Source organism: Trichosurus vulpecula (genome assembly GCF_011100635.1).
Source record: "Trichosurus vulpecula isolate mTriVul1 chromosome X unlocalized genomic scaffold, mTriVul1.pri SUPER_X_unloc_1, whole genome shotgun sequence".
In the NCBI taxonomy this organism is placed as follows: domain Eukaryota; kingdom Metazoa; phylum Chordata; class Mammalia; order Diprotodontia; family Phalangeridae; genus Trichosurus; species Trichosurus vulpecula.
In genome coordinates, this window is record NW_023494377.1 from 7,114,500 (window position 1) to 7,138,775 (window position 24,276).

A 24,276-nucleotide genomic window follows, 5' to 3' on the forward strand; every position below is an offset into this window, starting at 1 on the left:
ATTGATGATCATGTTCGTGTTTTTTATAATGTGGAGTTCTTGATCATAAACTTTTATATATATATATGTGTGTGTGTGTGTGTGTGTGTGTGTTTGGCTCTGTGGTCTGAGACTTCAGTTTTAATCCAGTCACCACTCTCATTATACATACATACATATATATATATAAAATCTCAATATATGTAACCAATTCAAGCCACAAATGTCCTTCATTTTTAGGTTATCATTTAACCTGTCTCTCTGCATGCCTTGGCACCCTGAGAACTCAAAAAAAAAACCCATGTTATTAAAGATGAAAATGACAGCTCTTTTTTTATCTTTTAAATATTTTTTGGTACATTTTATTCTTACAGCACCTCAACTTTCCTCCTGTAGCCCTCCCCTTCCTTCAATAATCCAGTGATCTTTTTTCCTTTCCATATCTTCCATGATCTTTCTAAATCTTGAAAATGAGAGTTCTAAGGCCCCTTCAGCTCTGAAAATTTGGTTCTATCACACCTCCTAGCTCTGTTCTTACAGAATCCTCCCACACAAGAAATTCCCTATTCTGTGTTCTCTTCCTGTAACATCCCTTGTTCTAGGTATCCTCCTAGCTCTCACATTCTCTTCTCTATGGCTACTCTGAGGTCCCAAAGTCTATGTAGTAAAAGCCCCCAGGCTATCGTATTCTATCTATTTATCAGTTTGTTTTTTTTCTTACTGCACTGCCTATAGGTCGTAGTAGTAAAATGACAGTACAAACGGTCTCTCTTTGGCATACCTTGGACTTAAAACCTTATGGTAGTGAGTAAATACTACTGATTAATTCCCAATACCAGAAATATCAATAGAAGTCTAACTTGATCATTATACTTCCAGGAATTATTTGTCTTGGAAGATTGTTTTTATTTTTTGGAGGCATACTAAGGTACTAGGTTATAAACTTACGGATTTGGCTGTGTGGTTGGAGACTTGAGTTTTAATTCAGGCAATTACTAGTCTCCTGATATAAATTATAAGGTGATAAAGGTAGCATTTCAAGCCATAAATATCCTTTGTTCCCAGGATTTCAATTAACCTGTCTCTCTCCATGCTTTGGTGCCCTGAAAACATTTTTTAAAAAAATCCTTCTTCTAAAGGATGCCATTTAGAGTTCTAAGGCCCCTTCTAGCTCTGAAAATGTCGGTTCTAGGTAGCTAGGTGGTGCAGCAGTGAATAGGGTGCCAGGCCAGGAGTCAGGAAGACTCACCTTCCTGAGTTCAAATCTGACCTTAGACAATGCTGTCTGACCGTGGGCAAGTCACTTAACCCTGTTTGCCTCGGTTTCCTCAGCTGTAAAATGAACTGGAGAAGAAAATGGCAACTACTCCAATATCTCTGCCAAGAAAACCCCAAATGGGGTCTCAAAGAGTCTGACACAACAGAAACAAATTAACAACAAATGAAGGTTCTATCCTGTTAGCTCTCTCCTTTTGGCACTCTTCCACTCCAGGAAGTCTACTTTCTATGTGCTCCTTGGCTCTGGTATCTCTTGTTCTAGGTATCCTCCCAGCTCTCACATTTTCTCCTCTCTGGCTACTCTTAAGGTTGATGCTCAATGTGCTTATGACCAGTACATCAGGAGAATTTTTTGTCCTCTGGCTTTGTCCATCTCCTAATTTTTGTCTTCCAAAGTCACTCCTATCTCTGACACTCCAGGGTAGGTTCCTCTAGATTCAGTCACACTAGATACACTTTAAATTTTGTCCAGCTCTACTTGGAGTTTCAATTAACCTGCCTCTATTAGCCAGCTAAGAACATAAAAAATAACCATTTTGTCAAGGATGACGAGATTTCTATAACCTATAATGGCTCTGAAAATCAACATTCTATTGCCCTCTTACCTCTGTAAGACCCCTTCTACATCATACAATTAACATACTACATATATACCCTTCTAAATGCAATGTACTTCGGTAGTTAGCAGACGCAACTACTTCCTGGTCATTACCCAGTGCAGTCAGAAGTAATCAAGAATCTGCAAGGATCAGATTGATTGATTCATCAACCTGATCAGATTGATTACCAATTTTTTTCCTATTTTGATATGATGCAGTTCTGCCCTCCCAGCTCTAATAGTATGTATTCTAATCTCTCTTTTACCTGAAATATTCTGCCTTGAATGGCACCTCTCAGCGTCCAGCTTTTCTAGGTACTAAGGAACCTCATAGTCTGACACTATCTGTTCTAAGGGCAAACTGTCCCATATTTTATCCATTTATTGATTTATTTTTCTTTTACTGCACTGATCATGGGAATTAGTCATAAAGTGACAGCACAGTCTCATTTTGAAATGCCTTATCACTGATGCTTTATGGTGGAAATGAAATACTTTTGATCCATTTCTAGTTATAGGAAAACCAATTTAAGTCCAGTCTGATTAGGGCACTATAAGGAATTTTGTTGTATTGGTAGATTATTTTTATTTCTTAGAAACATAAGGCTCTTGATAAATTTATACATTTGCCTGTGTGGTCTGGTACCTGAGTTTTAATGTAGAAAATTATCACTCTCCCAATATATATTGTGTGGAAATAAAGGTAGCATTTCAAGACACAAATACCATTTCTAACAAAGGTTTCAATTAATCTGTCTCTCTCCATGCCTTGAAAAGGCATGAGAACATAAAATAACCCATGTTTTCAAGGATGCCATTGAGAATTTTAAGGCTCTTTCTAGCTCTGAAAATTTAGGTGATAACTTCCTAGCTCTGTTCTTTCTGAACAGTTCCAAACCAGAAATTCAACATTCTATGTGTTCTCCTGCTCTGATAGCCCTAGTTCTAGGTGCCCTCCCAATTCTAAAATTCTTTCCTATAGCTACTCTCAGAATGCATACTCTACATACTAAGGTCAACTGGCCCACACTATTTTTGTTCTATGGCTATGTCCTTCTCCTACTTTCTGTCTTTGAAACTCCCTCCTACCTCTCATATTCCAGGTTCTAAGGCTTGTCCATATCTGGCAGTCTAGATTCTAAATTTCATTCAATGTTCTGCTTTTTAAAGGCACCATTCTTCAAAAGTTATTGTAGGTAATAGATACTCCTTGATAAATAATATCAGTCTTAAGTAATCAAGGAACTGAAAGGAAGCAAATTGATGACCACTTGATGAGGGGAAGGGAGGCTTTTTTATTTTTCTATCATGCAGTTCTGTTCTGCCAACTCTAATAGTCTTTAAGCTCTCGTACCTGGAGAATTCTCCCTTGAATGACAAACCAGTCAAGCTTTTCTATGTGCTGAGAACCCTCACAGCTCAGACACCATATGCTGTAAAGGCAGACCCTCCAATGATAGTCTGTCCATTCATCAGTTTCTTTTTCTCTTACTGCACCGCCCATGGGTGTTCATTATAAGGCGACAGCACAAATGGTCTCTCTTTGAAATATCTTGCACTTAGTATGTTAGTGAGTCAATATCGTGACCCACTCTGAATAACTGGAGTACCAATAGAAGTCTAACCTGATCAGGGTTGGACAGAATCAGTACAAGGAATCACTTGCCTCAGTGGATTGTTTTTACTTCTTAAGAGTCAAATAAGGCTCTCAATGACAAACTTATAATTTTGGTGTGTAGTCTGGTACCTGAATTTTAATCCAGACAATCACACTCTCCTGATATATACTGTATGGAAATAATGACAGCATATCAAACCACAAATATAATTTCTTACTAGAGCTTCAATAAACTTGTCTCTCTCCATGTCTTGTCGACATTCAAACAGAAAATAATTCATTTTCCCAAGGATGACATGGAATATTCTATGGCCCACAATGCCTCTGAAAATTTAAGTTCTCTCCCTCCTCTTCCCTCTCTAATTTCACATCCCTCTGAGACAAGACATTCAGCATTCCAGGTGCTCCATCTTAAATGCACTGTACTTCCAAAGATATTCTGGGCAATAAAGGCTCCCTAGTCATTATCAATAGCAGTACTGAGTAATCAAAGATCAGCAAGGAATCAAGTCAATGATCATTTTGTTGTTGTTCTTTTAATGTTGTGCAGTTCTACCCTCCTCACTCTAATACCCTGTACTCTAAGTTCTCATATATTTGGCAATTTTTCTAATGGATGGCATCTTCCAACCAAGTCTTTCTATGTGCTAAGGAATCTTAGAGCTCTGACATGTTAACTTCTAAATATAAATGCACCTCTGATAGTCTATCCATATATTGGTTTGTTTTTCTCTTACTGCCCATATAAGTCTTAGTCATAAAATGACATAGAAATGGCCTCTCTTTGAAATGGCTTGTACTTGAAACACTATGATAGTGAATAAATGCTCTGGATATTTTCTGAACAGCAGGAAAATCAATAGAAGTCTAACCTGATCAGCATTACACTACAAAGAATCACTTGTCTTGGGTGATTATTTTTATTTCTTGGAGCCATATAAGGTATTTGATTATTAACTTAAACCTTTGGCTGTATGAATGGGGACCTGAGTTTTAATTCAGATAATCACCACTCACCTGATATAAATTATATGGAAAACATGGTAACATTTCAAGCCACAAATATTCTTTGATTCTAGGGTTTCAATTAACCTGTATCTTTACATGCCTTGGTGTCCTGAGAACATAAACCAAATCCATCTTCTGAAAGATGCCATTGGGAGCTCTAAAGGTGACTTCCAGGTCAGAAAATATAGGTTCTATAGTACCTCACAGCTCTGTGCTTTTGGAACCCTGTCACACCAGAAATTCTGCATTCTATGTGCTCCCTTCCTCTGACATCCCTTGTTCTTGGTGTCTTCCAAGCTCTCACGTTTTCTCCTCTCTGGCTATTCTCATGGCCCAAGTTCTATATACTCATCCCCCCTGGCTCCAACTATCTTGTATCCCTTGGTTCTGTCTATATCTCAATTTTTTTTCTTTCAAAGTCTCTCCAAATATCTGATACTCCAGGATTATGACTAATCCAGATCCAATGGTCAATCCTCTAAATTTCGTCCACTTCTAACTGGAGTTTTATTTAATTTATCTCTTCTCCTTGGCTCCTAAACAAGCCTTTCTTTGTGCTAAGGACTCTCATCCTTGTCATTCATGTTGTAAGGGCAAACCCTCCTATGATGTTCTATCCATTTATCTTTTTAAATTTTTTTTCTCAAATACAGCTCTAAAAGACTCATGAGAAAGACTCCAGAGAAAGAATCATGGCGTCTCAATGCAGATTGAGGTAAACTATTTACTCTCTCTTTTCCCTCCCTTTTTTTTGGTTTTGTTTCTTCTTTCTCATGATTCATTCCGTTGGTTATAATTCTTCTTTACAACTTGACTATTGCGTAAATAAGTTTAATGTGAAGGTATATGTAGAACCAATATCGGATTACAGGCCATCTTGGGGGGGTGGGGGAGGGGGAGAAAAATTTGGAACCCCAAAACTTGTGGAACCAAGTGTTGTAAACTAAAAATAAAAATAAACTAAAATTTTTTTCTCTTACTGCACTACCCATGGTGCTTAGTCATAAAGTGACAGTGAACCGCACTTAATCCTTATGGTAGTGAGTAAATACTCTCCATCCATTCCCAATATGGGAATATGAACAGCAGCATTATCTGATCAGGGCACTACAGGGTATGACTAGTCTTGTCAGGGGATTGTTTTTAATTCTTATTGTAGATATATATATATATATATATTGTAGATATATATATATATATATATATATATGATATTCTGTTCTGCAACCTGAGTTTTGATGCAGGCAATCACTATTCTCCTGATATAAATTATGTGGAAATAAATATAGCATTTCAAGTTACAAATATTTCTCTTTAGTAGGGTTTCAATTAAACATGCCTTAGTGCTGAGAACATAGAGAAACCCAGGTTCTCAAGGATGCTATTGAGTGTACTGAGGCCCCTTCAAGCTCTGAAAATCAAGGTTCTATCTCACTTCTTAGGTCTGTTCTTTCCGAACAGTTCCAAATAAGAAATCCAGCATCCTGTAGGCTCTCATGCTCCGATATCCCTTGTTCCAGAAGCCCTTTCACTTCTCACATTCTTTTCTCTATGGCTTCTCTCAGGTCCCATAGTCTACATACTAAACTTCCACTGGCTTAGACTATTTTTGTTCTATGGCTTTGTCCTCCCAATTTCATTCTAAAAGATTGCCTCCTGCCTCTCACATTCCAGATTCTAGAACTTGCTGCAATCAGACAGTCTGGATTCTAAACTTCTTCCATGCTCGTACTGGAGTTTAACCATTCTCTCTCTACTCCTCGCCCCACTGTAAACATTAAAAAAACCAAACCCATCTTCTCAAGGATGACATTGAGATTTCCATGGCCTATGTTGACTCTCAAAATCTAAGTCTGATTGTCCCTCCTACCTCTCTAATTTAAGAGCCCTCTTACATCAGACTTCCAGAATAATATGAGCTAACTTTTAAATGCACTGTTCTTCAGAAATTATTGTAGGCAATAAATATTCCCTAGTCAATACCAATAGCAATCTTCTGTAATCAAGGAACTGAAAGGAATCATATTGATGACCATATTTTATCCTATATTTATATGATGCAGTTCTGCCCTCCCAGCTCTAATAGTCTGTGCTTGAAGCTCTCTTCTCCCTGGAAAGTTCTGCCTGAATGGCACCTCCTAGTTAAGACTTTCTATATGCTAAGAGCCCTCAGAGCTCTATCACATTTTTCCTAAGGGGTGACTCTTATTCATTTATTCATTTATTTTTCTCTTAATTCATGCCCATAGGTTTTAGTAGTAAAATCACAGCTCAAATAGTCTCTCTTTGAAATTCCTTGTACTTAATACCATATGATAGTGAGTCAGTACTCTCCCTTCCATTCTCAATAATGAGAATATCAATAACAATGTTACCTGATCAGGGCACTGTTGGGGGATTGTTTTTATTACTTGGAGCCATATAAGGTCCTCAGTGAGAAACGTATACATTTGGCTCTTTTGTCTAAGACCTTAGTTTTAATTCAGATGATTACCACTTTCCTGATATAAATTTGTGGAAATAAAAGTAGCAGTTCAAGACAGGAATATCCTTTGTTACTAGGGTGTGATTCAACCAGTCTATCTTCCTGCCCCAGTGCCATGAAAAGATAAAATAGCCCCTCTTCTCAAGAATGACATGGAGAACTCTATGGCCCACAATGCCTCTGAAGATCCAAGTTCTATTGCTCCTTTTATGTCTCTAATCTCAGACCCCTCCAAGATCAGACATTGAGCATTCTATGGCTCCCTTTTAAATGTACTGTTCTTTAAAAGTTACTGTGGACAATAAATGCTCCTAGTCATTACTAATAGCAGTCATTAGTAATTGAGGATCTGCAAAGAATCAAATTAATTACCTTTTCCTTTTTTAATAGTGTGCAGTTCTACACCCCTCCCCAAATATTCTGTACTCAAAGCTCTCTTCTCCTAGGAAAATTCTCCCATGAATTGTGCCTCCCAATCAGGTCTTTTTATGTGCTAAGGACCCTCATGCCTCTGACACGTTCTCTTCTAAGAGCAGACCCTCCTATGATATTTTATTCATTTTGTGCTTTGTTTAGTTCTCACGTTTTGCACTATCTGTAAGTCTTAGCTGTAAAGTGACAGTACAATTGATCTCTTTGACATGACTTGTACTTAAAAGATTATGGTAGGGAGTAAATGCTCTCTATCCATTCCCAATAAGAAGAATATCAATAGCAATCTTATCTGATCAGGGTACTATAGGGAATCACCTTTTGGAAGGGGATTGTTTTTCCTTGTTCAGGCCATATGAGATACTTGATTATAAACTTATATCTTTGGCTGGTGGTTTGGACCCCGTGTTTTAAGTCAGACAATCACTTCTCTACTGATTTAAATTCTATATATGGTTATAAAGGTAGCATTTTGAGCCAAAACTATCCTTTGTTACTAGGGTTTCAGTTATCCTGTCTCTCTTCATGCCTTGATGGCCTGAGAACATAAAGAAAACCATGTTCTCAAGAACGCCATTGGGATTTCTACCCATTCCAGCTCTGAAAATCTAGATTCTATAACACCTCCTACCTCTGTTTTTTCAGAACATTTCCAAACCAGAATTTGAACATTCAAGAGGCTTTCCTACTCTAATATCCCTTGTCCTGGATGGCCACCCAGAGGTCACATTCTCTTCCTTATGGCTGCTCTCAAGTCCCACTGGCTCATACTATTGTTTTTAATCTCTATGCCTTTCTTCCACTTTCTGTCTTGAAAACTCTTTCCTATGTCTTATATTCCAGGTTCTAGGGCTCATCCAGATCAGATGGTCTGGATTTCAGATCACTTTAAGGACCTTAACTGAATTTCAGTTAATATGTCTTTCGCTATTTCTTGGCTACCCACTAACATAAAACCCTTGTCTTCTCAAAGCAAATTTAAGCTCTATCGTCCCTGTGACCTCTCTAATTTGAGAGCACCATTACATCAGATAGTTAGCATTCTGTGGGCTCCCTTTAAGGATTATTCTTCAAAAGCTATTGGAGGCAAAAGACTTCCTATGTACTAAGGATCCTCATAGGTCTGACACTATATGTTCTAAGGGAAAACACCTATGATAGTCTATCCACTTACTGGTTTATTTTTTTTCTTACTGCACTGCCCATGCATCTTAGTCATGAAGTGATAGGACAAATGATCTTCCCATGAAATGTCTTGCATTTAAACCTTATGGTAGTGAGTAAATATTCTGGATACATTCAGAATAAGAGGAAAATGAATGAAGTCCAACATGATCAGGTAACTACAAAGGATCACTTGTCTTGTCAGGGGATTGTTTTTACTTCATGGAGACCATAATGCCCTCAATAACAAACTTAAACATCTGGCTGTGAGGTATGGCATCTGAGTTTTAACTCAGACAATCACACTCTCCATATAGGAAAAAAAGTTCTAAAGAATGCCACTGAGCATTTTAATGCCTCTTCTAGCTCTGAAAATCTTGGTTCTATTGAACCTCTGGCTCTGTTCTTTCAGAACAGTTTCAAAATGGAAATTCAACACTCTACAGGCTCTCCTGCTCTGACATCATCCCATATCCTAGGAGCCTTCCCAGTGTTTACATTCACTTCTCTAAAGCTACCCTCTGGTCGAATAGTCTGTGTACTAAGTCCCACTGGCTCGGACTATTTTGTTCTATGGCTCTGTCTTCCCACATTCTTTTTCGTGAAATTCCTTCCTACCTCTCTTATTCCAGGTTCCAGGGCTCATCTAGATCCTGCAGTCTAGATTCTAAATTTCTTCCAAGTTCTCTCTGGAGTCTCTCTTTTTCTCTCTGTCTCTGTCTCTCTTCCTTCACCACCTGGGAACATAAAAATAAAACCTATCTTCCCAGGGATGACACTGGGATTTCTATAGTTCTGAAAAATTAAGTTCTATTACCCCTCTCATTTCTGTAATTTCAAACCCCTCTTAAAGCAGACATTTAGCAATGTATTAGTTCCCTTTTAAATTTACTGTTCTTCAAAAGCTATTGTAGGCAATAAATATTCTCTACCCATTCCCAATAATAGGAATAGCCATAGCAGCTTTCCCTGTTCAGGGCACTACAAGGAATCACTTGTCTTGTGAAGGGATTTTTTTAATTCCGGGAGCCATATAAGGCTCAAGATGTTAAACTTATACCTTTCGCTCTGTGATCTGTGACCTGAATTTTAATTCAGACAATTACCACTCTCCTTATATAAATTATATGGGAATAAGGGTAGAATTTCAGTTCAAAAACATCCATTGTTATGAGTTTTATGTAATCTGTCTCTCTCTATGCCCTGGGGCCCTTGAAAACATAAAATAATTCTTCTTCTCAAGGATGAAATGGAAAGTTCTATGCCCTATACTGCCTCTGAAAATCCAAGTAGTATCATCCTTATTATCTCTCTAATTTCATTTCCCTCTGAGATTGGACGTTCAGCATTCTGTGTGCTCCCTTTTAAGTGTACTCTTCTTCAAAAGCTATTAGAGGCAATAAATAGCCATAGTCGTTGCCAGTAATTAGCAATATTGAGTAATCAAGGGTCAGCAAGAAATCAAATTGATGACCTTGTTTTTTTTTTATTATTTTGCATTTCTTTCTTCCCAGCTCTAATAGTCTTTACTCTAAGCCCAATTATACCTAGAATATTCTCCCTTGAATGGCACCTCCCAGTAAAGATTTTCTATGTGCTAAGGATCCTCCTAGCTCTCATACTAACTGTTCTGTGATATTACATCCATTTAGTGGTTTATTTTTTTCTTAGTGCACTGCCCATAGGTCTTAGTTCTAAAGGAACAGTACAAATGGTCTCTTTTTGAAATGTTTTATACTTAGTACTTTATAGTAGTGAGTCAATATTCTCCATCTATTCCCAATTACAGGAATATCAATAGCAGCCTTAATCAATCAGGGCACCAAAAGGAATCATGTGTTTTGTTGGCAGATTGTTACTTGGAGTTGTATCAAATCATAATGACAAACTTATACCTCTCACTATGTGGTCTGGGATCTGAGTTTTAGTTCAGACGATAACCACTCTCTGGATATAAATTATATGGAAATAGAGGAAACATTTCAAGCTACAAATCTTTTGTTAGTAGGGTTTCATGTAACCTGTCTTTCTCCATGCCCTGGTGCCCTGAGAATACAAGGCCATAACTAAAAGGAAACTATGGATGGTCTGACAGCCCATATTGCCTGTGAAAATTGAAGTTCTATTACCCCCCACTCCCGCCCTTCCCTTTCTAATTTCAGACCCTTTCCAGATCAGACATTCAGCATTCTAGGTGTTCCCTTTGAAATGTGGGTGATAAATGCTCCCTAGTGATTACCAAAAGAAGTAATCAAGGATCTGCAAAAATCAAACTGATGACCTTTTTCTTTTTCATATCATGCAGTTCTGCCCTCTCAGCTCTAATATTCTGTACGTGAATCTCTCTGCTACCTGGAAAACTCTCCTGTAAATTGAACCTTCCAACCAAGCCTTTCTATGTGCTAAGGACCCTCATGGCTCTGACACATTCTCTTCTAAGGGACACTTGACTATGATATTCTAACCATTTATTTGTTTGTTAATTTTTCTCTTATTGCACTGCCCATAGTTCTTAGTATTAAAGTGACAGCCCAAGTAGCCACTCTTTCAAATGCATTTTATACTTATAAACTTATGGTAGAGAGTAAATAATCTAGATCCGTTCCAAAAACAGGCATATCATTAGAAATCTAACCTGGCTGGGCATGCAATTAAAAAAAAAACTAGAAAAAAAACCAACTTAAAAATCCTTAATTAAACACCAAATTGGAAATCCTGAAACACTGATTTAAGAAAAACATTGGACTAATAAATAAAACTAGGAGCTGGTTTTAGGAAAAACCAATAAAATAAACTATTTCTTAATGTGATTAAAAATAAGAAAGAAGAAAACCAAATTACCAATATCAAAAATGAAAAGGACTACCAATGAAAAGGAAACTAACACAATTATTAGGAGCTATTTTGCCCAATTACATGCCAATAAATCTAACAGTCTAAGTGAAACAGGTGAATATTTACAAAAATATAAATTGCCCAGAGTAAGAGAAGAGAAAATAGAATACTTAATACTTAATGCTGTCTCTTAAAAAAAGAAATTGAACAAGCCATCAATAATCTCCCTAAGAAAAATCTCCAGGACCAGATAGATTCACAAGTGAATTCCATGAAACATTTAAAGAACAATTAATCCCAGTACTATATAAACAATTTGGAAAAACAAGAAAAGAAGGAGTCCTGCCACATTCTTTTTATGACGCAAATATGGGCTGATACTTAAACCAGGAAGAGCAAAAACAGAGAAAGAAAACCATAGACAAATTTCCCTAATGAATACTGATGCAAATTTTTTAAATAAAATACTTGCAAAGAGATTAAAGCAATATGTCATAAAGATCATACATTATGACCAGGGCTGGTTCAAGATTAGGAAAACTATCAGCATAATTGACTATATCAATACCAAAACTAACAAAAAATACGTGATTATCTCAACAGAAGGAAAAAAGCTTGTGATAAAATACAATACTCATTCCTATTAAAACACTAGAAAGCATAGGAATAAATGGAGTTTTCTTTAAAATGATGAGTAGTATCTACCTAAAACCATCAGCAAGCATTATCTATAATGGAGATAAGCTAGAAGCCTTTCCAGTAAGATCATGGGTGAAGCAAGAATACCCATTATCACCAATATTATTCAATATTGTCCTAGAAATGCTAGTTTATAGCAATAAGACAAGAAAAAAATCAAAAGAATTAGAATAGGCAATGAGGAAACAAAACTATTACTCTTTGTAGATGATATGATGGCATACTTAGAGAATCCTAGAGAATCAACTAAAAACTTGTTGAAATAATTAACAACTTCAGCAAAGTTGCAGGATTTAATACAAACCATAAATCATTAGCAATTATATATTTTATATATATATATATATATATATTTATAAAACCAATAAAGTCCAACAGGAAGCGATAGAAAGAGAAATTCCATTATTTAAAATAACTACAGACAATATAAAATACTCAGGAGTCTACCTGCCAAGACAAACCCAGGAACTATGTGAACATAATTATAAAACACTTTTCACGCAAATAAAGTCAGATATACACAACTGGGAAAATATTAACTGCTCATGAGTAAGCCAAGCCGATATAATAAAAATGACAATTCTACCTAATTAAAAAATGTGAAGGAAGGTGGCCTAGCATATTAGATCTCAAACTGTATTACAAAGTGGTAATCATCAAAACAATCTGATACTAGCTAAGAAACAAGAGTGGTGGATCAGCAAAATAGATTAGGTACATAATACACAGTAGTAAATTGCCATAGTAATCTAGTGTTTGATAAACTCAAAGATCCCAGCTTCTGGGATAAGAATTCACTATTTAACAAAAATTGCTGGGAAAACTGCAAAGAAGTTTGGCAGAAACTACACAGACTGCATGCTGAGATAAGGTCAAAATGGGTACATGAATTAGATGTAAAGGGTGATATAATAAGCAATTAGGGGAGCATGGAAAATTATACCTGTCATATCTATAAATAAGGGAAAAAATTTATGACCCAACAAGAAATAGAGAGCATGATGGGATGAAAAGCAGATAATTTTGATTACATTAAATTAAAAAGATTTTACATAAACAAAACCAATGCAGACAAGATTAGAAGGGAAGTAGAAACTGGGAAAAAATTGCACAGCAAGTTTCTCTGATAAAAGTTTCTTTTCTCAAACATATTGAGAACTGAGTCAAATTTATAAGAATACACATCATTCTCCAATTGGTAAATGGTCAAAGGAGATGAATAGGCAGTTTTCAGAAGAAGAAATCAAAGCTTTCTATATAGTCATATGAAAAAAGTTCCAAATCACTATTGATTAGAGAAATGCAAAATAAAACAACTCTGAGGAATCACCTCATACCTATCAGATGGGCTAACATGACATAAAAGGAAAATGACAAATGTTGGAGGGGATATGGAAAAATTGAGACACTGATGCACTGTTGGTGGAGTTGTGAACTGGTCCAACCATTCCGGAGAGCAATTTTGAACTATGCCCAAAGGACTATAAAACTGTGCCTTTGACCCAGCAATACCACTACTAGTCTGTATTCAAAAGAGATCAAAGAAAAAGGAAAAGCTCTTTCTGTGGCAAGGAATGGGAAATGGAGAAGATGCCCATCAATCAGGGAACGGCTGAACAAACTGTGGTATGATTGTGATGGAATACTATTGCGCAATAAGAAATGATGAGCAGGATGGCTTCAGAAAAACCTGCAAAGATTTATATGAACTGATGCAAAGTGAAGTGAGAACTAGGAGAACATCATACACAATAACAGCAACATTGTATGATGATCAACTGTGATTGACTTAGCAGTTCTGAGCCTTACAATGATCCAAGACAATTCCAAAGGATGTATGATGAAAAATGTTATCCACTTCCAGAGAAAGAACTGATAGAGTCTGAATGAAGATTGAAGCATACTTTTTTAAAAACAAATTTCTTTCTTTTTCTTTGTCTTTATTTTTTGTCTGTATATTTTCTTTTGCAACATAACTAATATGGAAATACGTTTTGCATTACTTTACATGTATAATCTATGTCAAATTGCTTGCCTTCTCAAGGAGGATGGAATGAGGGACAGAGTTTGGAACTCAAAATTTTAAAAGAGAAATGTTTAAAAAAATTACATGTAAATGAGAAAAATTAAGTTAAATTAAAAGAAATCCAACATGCTCAAAACACTACAAGGTAGCACTTTTCTTTGAGGAATGTTTTAATTTCTTAGAGACAAATAAGGTACTCTATTATAAACATATACCTTCAGCCGTGTCGTTTGGGACCTGAGTTTTAATTCAGACAATCTCCACTCTCCTAATATGGAAATAATGACAGTATCTCACATTTACTATCCTCAAAGTACTTCTTCCCTCTCATATTCCAGGTTCTAGGGCTCATCTAGATCCCACAATCTGGACTCTAAATTTCTTTCAAGATCTCACTGGAATGTCTATTAACCTGTCTTGTCTCTGTCTCTCTCTGTCTCTCTGTCTCTGTCTCTCTGTCTCTCTCTCTCTCTCTCTGTCTCTCTCTCTATCCGCCCCCCCCCCCCCACTTTGGACAGCTGAGAACAAAACAAAACAAACAAAAACAAAACAAACCAAAAAACCCCAACCTCATTTCTCAAGGAAGACATTGAGAGTTCTATGGCCCATACTGCCTCTGAAAATGCAAGTTCTCTTGCCCCCTTTACTTCTCTAATTTCATTCAGACCCCACCAATATGACATACTCAGCATTTGATGTGGCACAACTTAAAGGCACTGTACTTCAAATTTTATTGTAGGCTATAAGCAATTACTAGTCAATATCAGTCATAGTACTGAGTAATTAAGGAGCTGCATAGGACAAAATCAAAGATCATCATTATAAGTTTTTTTTATTTTTTTTATATAATGCAGTTCTACCCTACCAAGCTTTAATAGTCTATACTCTCTACGCTTTTTCTCCCTGCAAAATTCCCCCATAAATGACACTTCATAATCAGGATCCTCAAAACTCTGACACATTGTCTTCTAAGGGCAAACATTCCTATGATATTCTGTCGATGTATTAGTTTATTTTTCTCTTATTGCACTGCCCATGTGTCTTAGCAGTAAAGAGACAACACTCTTTGAAATACCTTGCACTTAAAATATTATGGTACTGAGTAAATACTCTCTATCCATTCCCAATAAGAGGAATATCAATAGAAGTCTAACCTGAGAGTTAGGATACACTTGTCTTGGGGGTTGTTTATACTTTATAGAGACCAATAAGGTGTTCAATTATAAACCTCTATCTTGGGTTCTGTGGTTCAGGAGCTAAATTTTAATTCAGATAATCACCACTCTTCTGATGTAAATTATATGGAAATAAAGGTAGCATTTCAAGCCACAAATATAATTTTTTATGAGGGTTTCAACTATTCTGTCTCTCTCCATGCCTTATCGACTTAAGAACATAAAATAACACATATTCCCAAGGATGCCACTGAGAATTCTAAGGACCTTTCCGACTCTGAAATGTAGGTTCTATAATACTTAGTTCTATTCCAAACCGGAAATTCAACATTTGATGTCGCTTAGTGTTCTGATATCCCCATTCTAGGTGCACTCCCAGAACTAACATTCCCTTCTCTATGGCTTCTTTCAGGTCCCATAGTTTATGTACTAAGGTTCCATTAGCTCAGACAAATATTGTTTCATGGCTCTATTCTTCTTCCACTTTCTTTCTTTGAAAGTCTCTCCTACCTCTTGCAGTCTAGGTTCTAAGGCTCATCCATAACCTGTGGTCTAGCTACTAAATTTTGATCTTAATGGAGTTTCAATTAATCTGTCTCACTATATTCCTTGACCCCTGTAAAAACAAAAACCTCATTGTCTCAAAGAGATGACATTGAGATTTTTAAGTCCTCATGCTAGCTCTGAAAATCTAAGTTCTATTGCCACTCTTATGTCTCTAATTTCAGACTTCTCTTACATCAGATATTTATCAATCTATGTGCTCCCTTTAAAGATATGAGGCACTGCAGTGGATAGCACACAGGGCCTGGAGTCAGCAAGACTCATTCACTCTCAGACACTTACTATCTGTATGACCCTGGACAAGTCACTTAGCCCCGTTTGCCTCAGTTTCTCCAACTGTAAAATGAGGTGGAGAAAGAAATGGCTTTGCCAAGAAAACCTCAAATGGAGTCACAAAAAGTCAGACACAACTGAAATGACTGAACAACAACTTCAAAATTATCGTAGGCCATAAACACTCCCTAGTAATTAAGGAAACTGAAAGGAATCCAATTGATGACCATTTTCTATGCACTTTTGGCCTCCCACCTATAAAGTTCTCTCATGCCTATAAAATTATCCCTAGAATATTCTCCCTTGAATGGCAGTCAAGGCTTTCTTTGTGCTAAGGATGCTCATATCTATGACATATTATCTTCTAAGGGCAGACCCACCCTGTGATATTCTATCAATTTATTTTTCTCTTATTGAAAAGGCCTTAGTGGTAAAGTGACAGCAAAAATACTCTTTGAAATGCCTTGGACTTACTACCTTTTGGTATCACATCTCTGTCCATTCCCAATAATAGGAATATAAATAGCAGTTTTACCTGATCAGGATACTCCGAGGAACCACACATCTTGTTGAGGGATATATCTTGTTTTTATTACTTAGGGTCCCTCAATGATGAATTGATACCTTTGGCTCTGGGTTTTAGTTCAGACAATTGCCACTCTACTGATATAAATTGTATGGGAACAAAGGCAGCATTTCAAGCTACAAATTTCCTTTGTTACTAAGGTTTCATTTAACCTCTCTCCAGGCTCTGGTGCCCTGAGAACATAAAACAGCCCATCTTCTCATGGATGAAATGGAGAGTTCTGTGGCCCACAATACCTCGGAAAATCCAAGTTCTATAGCTCCTCTTACCTCCCTAACTTCACACCCCTCCAAGATCAGACATTCAGCATTCCAGGTGCTCCCTTTGAAAGGCACTGCACTTCAAAAGTTATTGTGCACAACAAGCACTCCCTAGTCATTACCAATAGCAGTCTTATGTAATCAAGGATTTGCAAAGAAACAAACTGATGATCATTTGTTTTTGTTTCATTTTGCTATTTTTCCATTGTGCAGCTCTGCTAATAGTCTCTACTCTAAGTTGTCTTCTGTCTAGAAAATTCTCTCACGAATGGCACCTCCCAAAAAACCTTTTTCCTTATCTAAGGGCTAACCCTCCTATGATACTCCTTCCATTTAGTGTTCTGTGTATTTCTCTCTCCTTGCAGTGCCCATAGGTCTTAGTCATAAAGTGACAGCAACAAATGCTCTCTCTTTGACAAGACCTGTACATAAAACCTTATGGTAGTGGGTAAATATTTTTGATCTATTTCAAGTAACAGGAATATCAACAGAAATCCAAACTGATCAGGGCACAGCAAGGAATCACTTGTCCTGTTGGGGACTGCTTTTACTTCTTAGTGACATAATAAGGCTCTTGAAGATAAATTTATACGTTTGGCTATGTGGTCTGCTATCCTGATTTTAATGTGGATAACTGACATTCTTCTGAGATAGATCTATATAGATAGATAGATCTATATAGGTATCTATATATGAAATAATGGTAGCATTTCAAGTCACATATTATTTCTTACAAGGCTTTAAACCATTCTGTCTCTCTCCAAGACTTTTCGACCTGAGAACATAAATTAAGCCATGTTCTCAAGGATGCCATTGAGTGTTCTAAGTTCCCTTTAGGTCTAAAAATCTAGGTTCTGTCACACCTGCTAGTTCTGTCCTTTCAGAATAGGTCTAAACTAGAAATGCAACATTGGAGTAGGGTCTGCTGCTCTGATATCCCTTGTTCTATGTGCTCTACCCCTTCCCCCACTGACAATCTCATATTCTTTTATCTACGTCTACTCTCAGGTCCCGCAGTCTATGTATGAAGTTCCCACTGCATCAAATTATTCTGGTTCTCTAGTACTGTCCATCTTCCCACTTTCTGTTTTCAAAAATCCCTCCTAACTCTCACATTCCAGTTACTATGGCTTATCTAGATTCCACAGTCTGGATCATAAATTTCTTTCAAGAACTTACTGGAATTTCAATTAACCTGTCTCAATTATTTGGCCAGCTAAAAACAACAAAAACACTCCATGCTCTCAAGAATGACAGTGAGAGTTCTATTACCCATAGTGCCTCAGAAAATACAAGTTCTATTGCCCCTCTTACCTCTTCAGCATCATTCATTGCCCTCCAAGATGAGACAAGTCAGTATTCCCTGCACTTCCTTTTAAATGTACTATTCTTCAAAAGTTACTGAAGGCACCAAATACTACCTAGTTAGTCCCAAATGGAGTATTGAGTAATTAAGGATCTGCATGGAATAAAATTGGTGACCATCTTTTTGATTTTTTCTTTAAATGGTGCAGTTCTACCCTCCTAGATCTAAGACTCTAAGCTTTCTTATGCCAGGAATATTCTGCCTTGGATGGCAGCTCTTGAATTAGTCTCTCTAAGTGCTGAGGACTCTCACAGTCTGACACCATATAGCCCGAGGGCAACCCTTCCTGTGATGTTCTATCCATTTAATTGATTTGTATATTTTTCTTTTATTGTGTTAGTCATAAAGTGGTAACACGAATGGTCTCTCTTTGAAATGCTTTGTACTTAAAACCATTTCCAACATGAGGAATATCAACAGAAGTCTAATCTGATTGTAGGCTATGAGGAAACATTTGTCTTGAGGAATTGTTTATGCTTTATAGACACAAATAAGGTATTCGATTATAACTTCTACCTCGGGCTCTGTGGTTTAGAAGCTAAGTTTTAATTCAGATAATCACCACTCTCCTCATATAAATTATATGGAAATAAAGGTAGCATTCCAAGCTACAAATATAATTTCTTACTAAGTTTCAACTATTCTGTCTCTCTCCATGCCTTGTCAGTCTAAGAACACAAAATAACCCATGTTCTCAAGGATGTCATTGAGTGTTCTAAGGTCCCTTCCAGCTCTTAAAAATCTAGGTTCTACCTACCTCCTAGCTCTGTTCTTTCAGTACAGTTCCAAACTAGAAATTCAACATTCTATGGGCTCTCCCTTGTTTTATGTGTACTCCCAGATCCAATATTATCTTCTCTCTGGCTTCTCTCAGCTCTTATAGTCTATGTACTAAGAACCCACTGGCTCAGACTATTTTTATTCTATGGTTCTGCCCTTCTTCCACTTTCTTTTGGTGAAATTCTTTCCTACCTTTCATAATTCAAGTTTTACCAGTCATTTAGAACCTGCAGTCTAGATTCTAAATTTTTTTCTATGATCTTATTGGAGACTCAATCTGTCTCTCTATTCCTTGGCTACAATATAAAAAATGATCTTCTTAATGCTGATACTGAGATTTCTAAGGCCACTGCTGGCTCTGAAAATCTAAGTTCTGTTGCCCCTCTTTCCTCTTAAAGATCATACTGTTCTTACATCAGCATTCTATGAATTCCCACTTAAATGCACTATATTTAAAAATTTATTGTAGGCAGTATTCCCTACTCATTAACAAGAGAAGAATTGAGTAATTAAGGATCTACACAGAATGAAATTGATGACCATCATTTTGTGTTTTTGATTTTTTTTAATATGATGTGGTTCTGCTCTCCCATCTTTAACAGTCTGTACTATAAGCTCTCTATTCCCTGGAAAATTTGCCAACAAATGGTATCTCACAAGCAAGCCTTTCTATGTGCTAAAGATCCTTGTATTGCAAAGGACCAACCCTTCTTTGATATTCTATTTGTTTATTTTTTGCTCGTTGCACTGCCCACAGGTCTTCATCATAAAGTGACAGTAGAAATGGTTTCTCTTTGAAATGCCTTGTATTCAGTACAGAAATATCAATAGGGCACCACAAAGAATTACTTGTCTTGTGAAAGGATTTTTTTATTACTTGGAACCATGTAAGATACGCGATGATAAACTTATACCTTTCACTTTGTGATTTGGGATCTGAGTTTTAATTTAGACAACTACCACTCTCCTGATACAAATTATATGGAATAAGTAGCATTTTAAGCCACAAATATCCTTTGTTAGTAGGGTTTCATTTAATCTGTCTCTCTCCATGCCTTGGTGCCCTGAGAATATAAAGTAACTCATTTTCTCAACGATGAAATGGAGAGTTCTTTGGCCCAATACCTTTGAAAATCTGAGGCTCCTCAATCTCCTGAGCTCTTGAATTTGTGCTCCTTTTGTATTCTCTTATTCAAAAGTTATTATGTAAAATAGCTCCCAGTCATTCCCAATAGCAATCCTAAGGAATCAAGGATCTGCAGGGAATCAAATTGATGACCGTTTGGATTTGGTTTTCGTTTTTTATTTATTTAATATTGTGCAAGTCTGCCCTCCCACAACATTCTATACTCTTGTATTCTGTACTCTCTTCTTCCTGGAAAATTCCACTTCCCAGTCTAGATTTTTGATGAGCTAAGAATCCCCACAGGATCCCTCTTGACACTTTATATTCTAAGAGCAGATCCTCCTATGATATTCTATTTATTGGTTTATTTTTCTCTTATTGCACTGCCCATAGGCCTTAGTCAAAAAATTGCAGCACAAATGGTGTCTCTTTGAAATTCTTTTACTTAATACCTTATGGAATTGAGTCCACATGCCTGATCCATGCCCAGGAATATCACTATAACTGAAATAGCATTAGATGTATCATTAGAAGTCTGACCTGATTGGGGCACTACAAAGAATCTCTTATCTTGTTGGAAGATCTTGTTTACTTCTGGGAGACCCATAAGGTCTTCAATGATTAACTTAGGCATTTAGCTGTGGGATCTGACATCTGCATTTCAATTCAAACAATCACTACATTCCTGAGATATATTCTACCAAAATAACAATAGCATTTCAAGCTACAAATATAATTTCTAAGGTTCCAATTATTTTGTCTCTCTCCATGCCTTGTTGACCTGAGAACATAAAGTAACTCATTCTCAAAGATGCTATTGATCATTCTAAGGTCTCTTTCTAGCTCTGAAAATGTAGGTTCTATGCCACCTCCTAGTTCCAAACCCCAAATTCAACATTGTAATGTACTAAGATCCCATTGACTCAAACTATTTTAGTTCCCTAGCACTGTCCATCTCCCACTTTCTGTCTTCAAAAATCTTTCTTCCCTCTCACATTCCAGGTTCTAGATCAGGGGTGGAGAACCTGTGGTCTTCTAGCTCCTTGGGTGCGGTCTTTTGACTAAGTCCAAGTTATACAAAACAAATCCTTTTATTAAGGGGATTTGTTCTGTGAAGTTTGGATTCAGTCAAAGGGCTGCACTTGAGGACCTGGAGGGCCACATGTGGCCTTGAGGCTGCAGGTTCCCCACCCGTTCTAGATCTCATCTAGATTCCACAGACTGGATTCTAAATTCCTTCCCAGAGCTCACTGGAATGTCTATTAACCTGTCTCTATTCATTGGCTAGCTGAGAATAATTTTTTAAAAACCCTATGATCTCAAGGATATTTAGAGTTCTATGGCCCATCCTGCCTCTGAAAACACAAGTTCTATTGCCCCTTTTATCTAATTTCATTCCCCTCAGAGATCAGACACTCAGCATTCTATGTGCTCCCTTTGAAATGCACTATTCTTCAAAAGTTATTGTAGGTAATAAATATTCCCTAGTCATTACCATTAGGAGCCTTAAGTAACCAAGGATCTCAAAGGAATCAAATTGATGACCTTTTTTGTTTACTGATTAGTGTACTATAAGGAATCACTTATTTTTATTTCTTAGAGCTATGTAAGGTACTCTATTATGAACTTAAACCCTGGCTGTTTTGTTCAGGATTTAAGTTTTTATTCAGACAATCACTACTCTCCTGATATAAATTATATTGAAATAAATGTACATTTCAAGTCACAAATATCATTTCTTACTAGGGTTTCAATTATCTTGTCTCTGTCCATGCCTTGTTGACCTGGGAACATAAAATAACCCATGTTCTCAAGGATGTTACTGAACATTCTAAGGCTCCTCCTAGCTCTGAAAATCTAGGTTCTATGGCACCTCCTAGCTCTGTTCTTTCAGAACAGTTCCAAGCAAGAAATTCAGCATTCTCTGGGTTTTCTTGCTCAGAGAGATATCTTCCTTTTAGTACCCTCCGATCTCTCACATTCTCTTCTCTATGGCTATGCTCAGCTTTCAGAGTCTGCCTACTAAGGTCCCACTGGCTCAAACTAGTTTTGTTCTATGGCTCTGTTCTGCTGCTTTCTTTCTGTGACGTTCCCTAACTCTCATACTCCAGATTCCACAGCTCATCCAGATTCCACATTTCTTCCAGGATCTTAATGGAGTTCCAATTAATCTCTCCATTCCTTGGCCTTCTGAGAACATAAAAACACATCTTCCCAAGGGTGAAATTAAGATTTCTCAGGCCCATTCTGGCTAACTCCTATTGTCCCCTCTTACCTCTGAAATTACAGACACCTCCTATATTCAGCGTTTGACGTGTTCCTTTTTAAATGAACTGTATTTTAAAATGTATCATAGGCAATAAATGTTCCCTAGACATTGCCAATAGCAGGATTGAGGAATTAACAATGTACATGGAGTGAAATTGTTGACCTTCATTTTGTGGGTTTGATTTTGTTTTTTTTAAGATGCCATTCTGCCCTCCCAGCTCTTGTTCTCTAAGCTCTCTTCTCCCTGGAAAATTCTGCTATGAATGGCACCTCTCAGTCCAGTCTTTCTGTGTGCTAAGGACCCTCATAGTTCTGTCACTGTATGTTACAAGGTAACCCCCCTCCAATGATGCTCTCTGCATTTAAAGGTTTGTTTTTCTCTTATTGCATTGTCCATGGTCTTAACTGTAAAGTGACAACATATATTGTCTCTGAAATACTACTTTGTACTTAAAACCTTCCATTAGCAAGTAAATGATCTTGATCCATCCTGAATAACAGGAACATTAATAGAAGTCTAATCTGATCAGTACACAAAAAGTAATCACTTCTCTTGTGGGATTATTTTTTTACTTCTTGGAGCCATATAAGGTACTTGATTATAAACTTATACCTTTGGTGTGTTGTTTAGGACCTAAGTTTTATTAAGACAATCACCACTCTCCTGATATAAATTATATGGAAATAAAGGTAGCATTTTAAGCCACAAATGTCCTTTGTTACTAGAGTTTCAATTAACCTGTCTCTCAGAACGTCTTGGTAGCCTGAGAATGTAAAAAACCCATGTTCTCAAAGATGCCATTGAGATTTCTGAAGTCCATCCCAGCTCTGAAAATCTAGGTTCTATGGCACTTCCTAGCTCTGTTCTTTCAGAACAGTTCCAAACTAGAAATTCAGAATTCTCTGGGCTCTGCTGATGTTATCTCTTGTTTTAGGTCCCCATCCTCCTTTAATCTCCCTCTCCCCCATTGCCTTTCATATTCTGTCATTTGTGTCTTCCCTCAGGTACCAGAGTCTATGCACTAAAATCCCATTGGCCCAAAGTATTTTAGGTCCTGGGCACTGTCTGTCTCCCCACTTTCTGTCTTTGAAATTTCTTCCTCCTTCACATTTTCATTCCAGTTTCCGTAGTCTGGATTATAAATTTCTTCCAAGATCTCACTGGAATTTTTACTAACCTGTCTCTCTCTCTATCCATTGGTCAGCTGAGAATAAAACAAAACAAAAATAAAACAAACGAAAACATGTTCTCAAGAAAGACACTGAAAGTTTTATGGCCCATACTGCCTCTGAAAATGTCACCCCCTTAGCTCTCTAGTTTCACTCCCTTCAGAGATCAGACATTGAGTAGTCAATGTGCTCCGTTTTAATTCACTGTCCTTCAGAAGTTATTGTGGGCAATAAAGATTCTCTAGTCATTTCCATTTGTAGCCTTAATTAATCAAGAAACTGAAAGAAATCCAATTGATGACCATTTGTTTTGGTTTGTCTAACCTGATTAGTGTACTACAAAGAATCACTTGTCCTGGGGCACTGTTTTTATTTCTTAGAGCCACATAAGGTACTGCATTATAAATTTATACCTTTGGCTGCACTGCTCTTCAGGACCTGAGCTTTCCTTCACACCATCACCACTCTCTGGATATGGATATGGAAATAAAGGCAGCATTTCAAGCCACGAATATCATTTCTTATTAGGGTTTCAATTATCCTGTCTCTCTCCATGCCTTGTCATCCAGAGAACATAAAATGATCC

General features: G+C 37.0%; 1 long non-coding RNA gene across 7 annotated transcripts in view; it reads right to left on the reverse strand.

Moving 5' to 3' along the window:
• Positions 1–24,276, reverse strand: part of LOC118833059 — a 74,312-nt gene that overhangs the window by 35,294 nt on the left and 14,742 nt on the right. The window contains exon 11 of one of the 7 annotated variants that reach the window (XR_005009276.1): positions 9,280–9,299. The exons of the other annotated variants lie outside the window; for them this stretch is intronic. This is a non-coding gene — a long non-coding RNA (uncharacterized LOC118833059). Of the gene's footprint in view, positions 1–9,279; positions 9,300–24,276 lie in introns of those variants that run through there. 7 annotated transcript variants of the gene reach the window in all.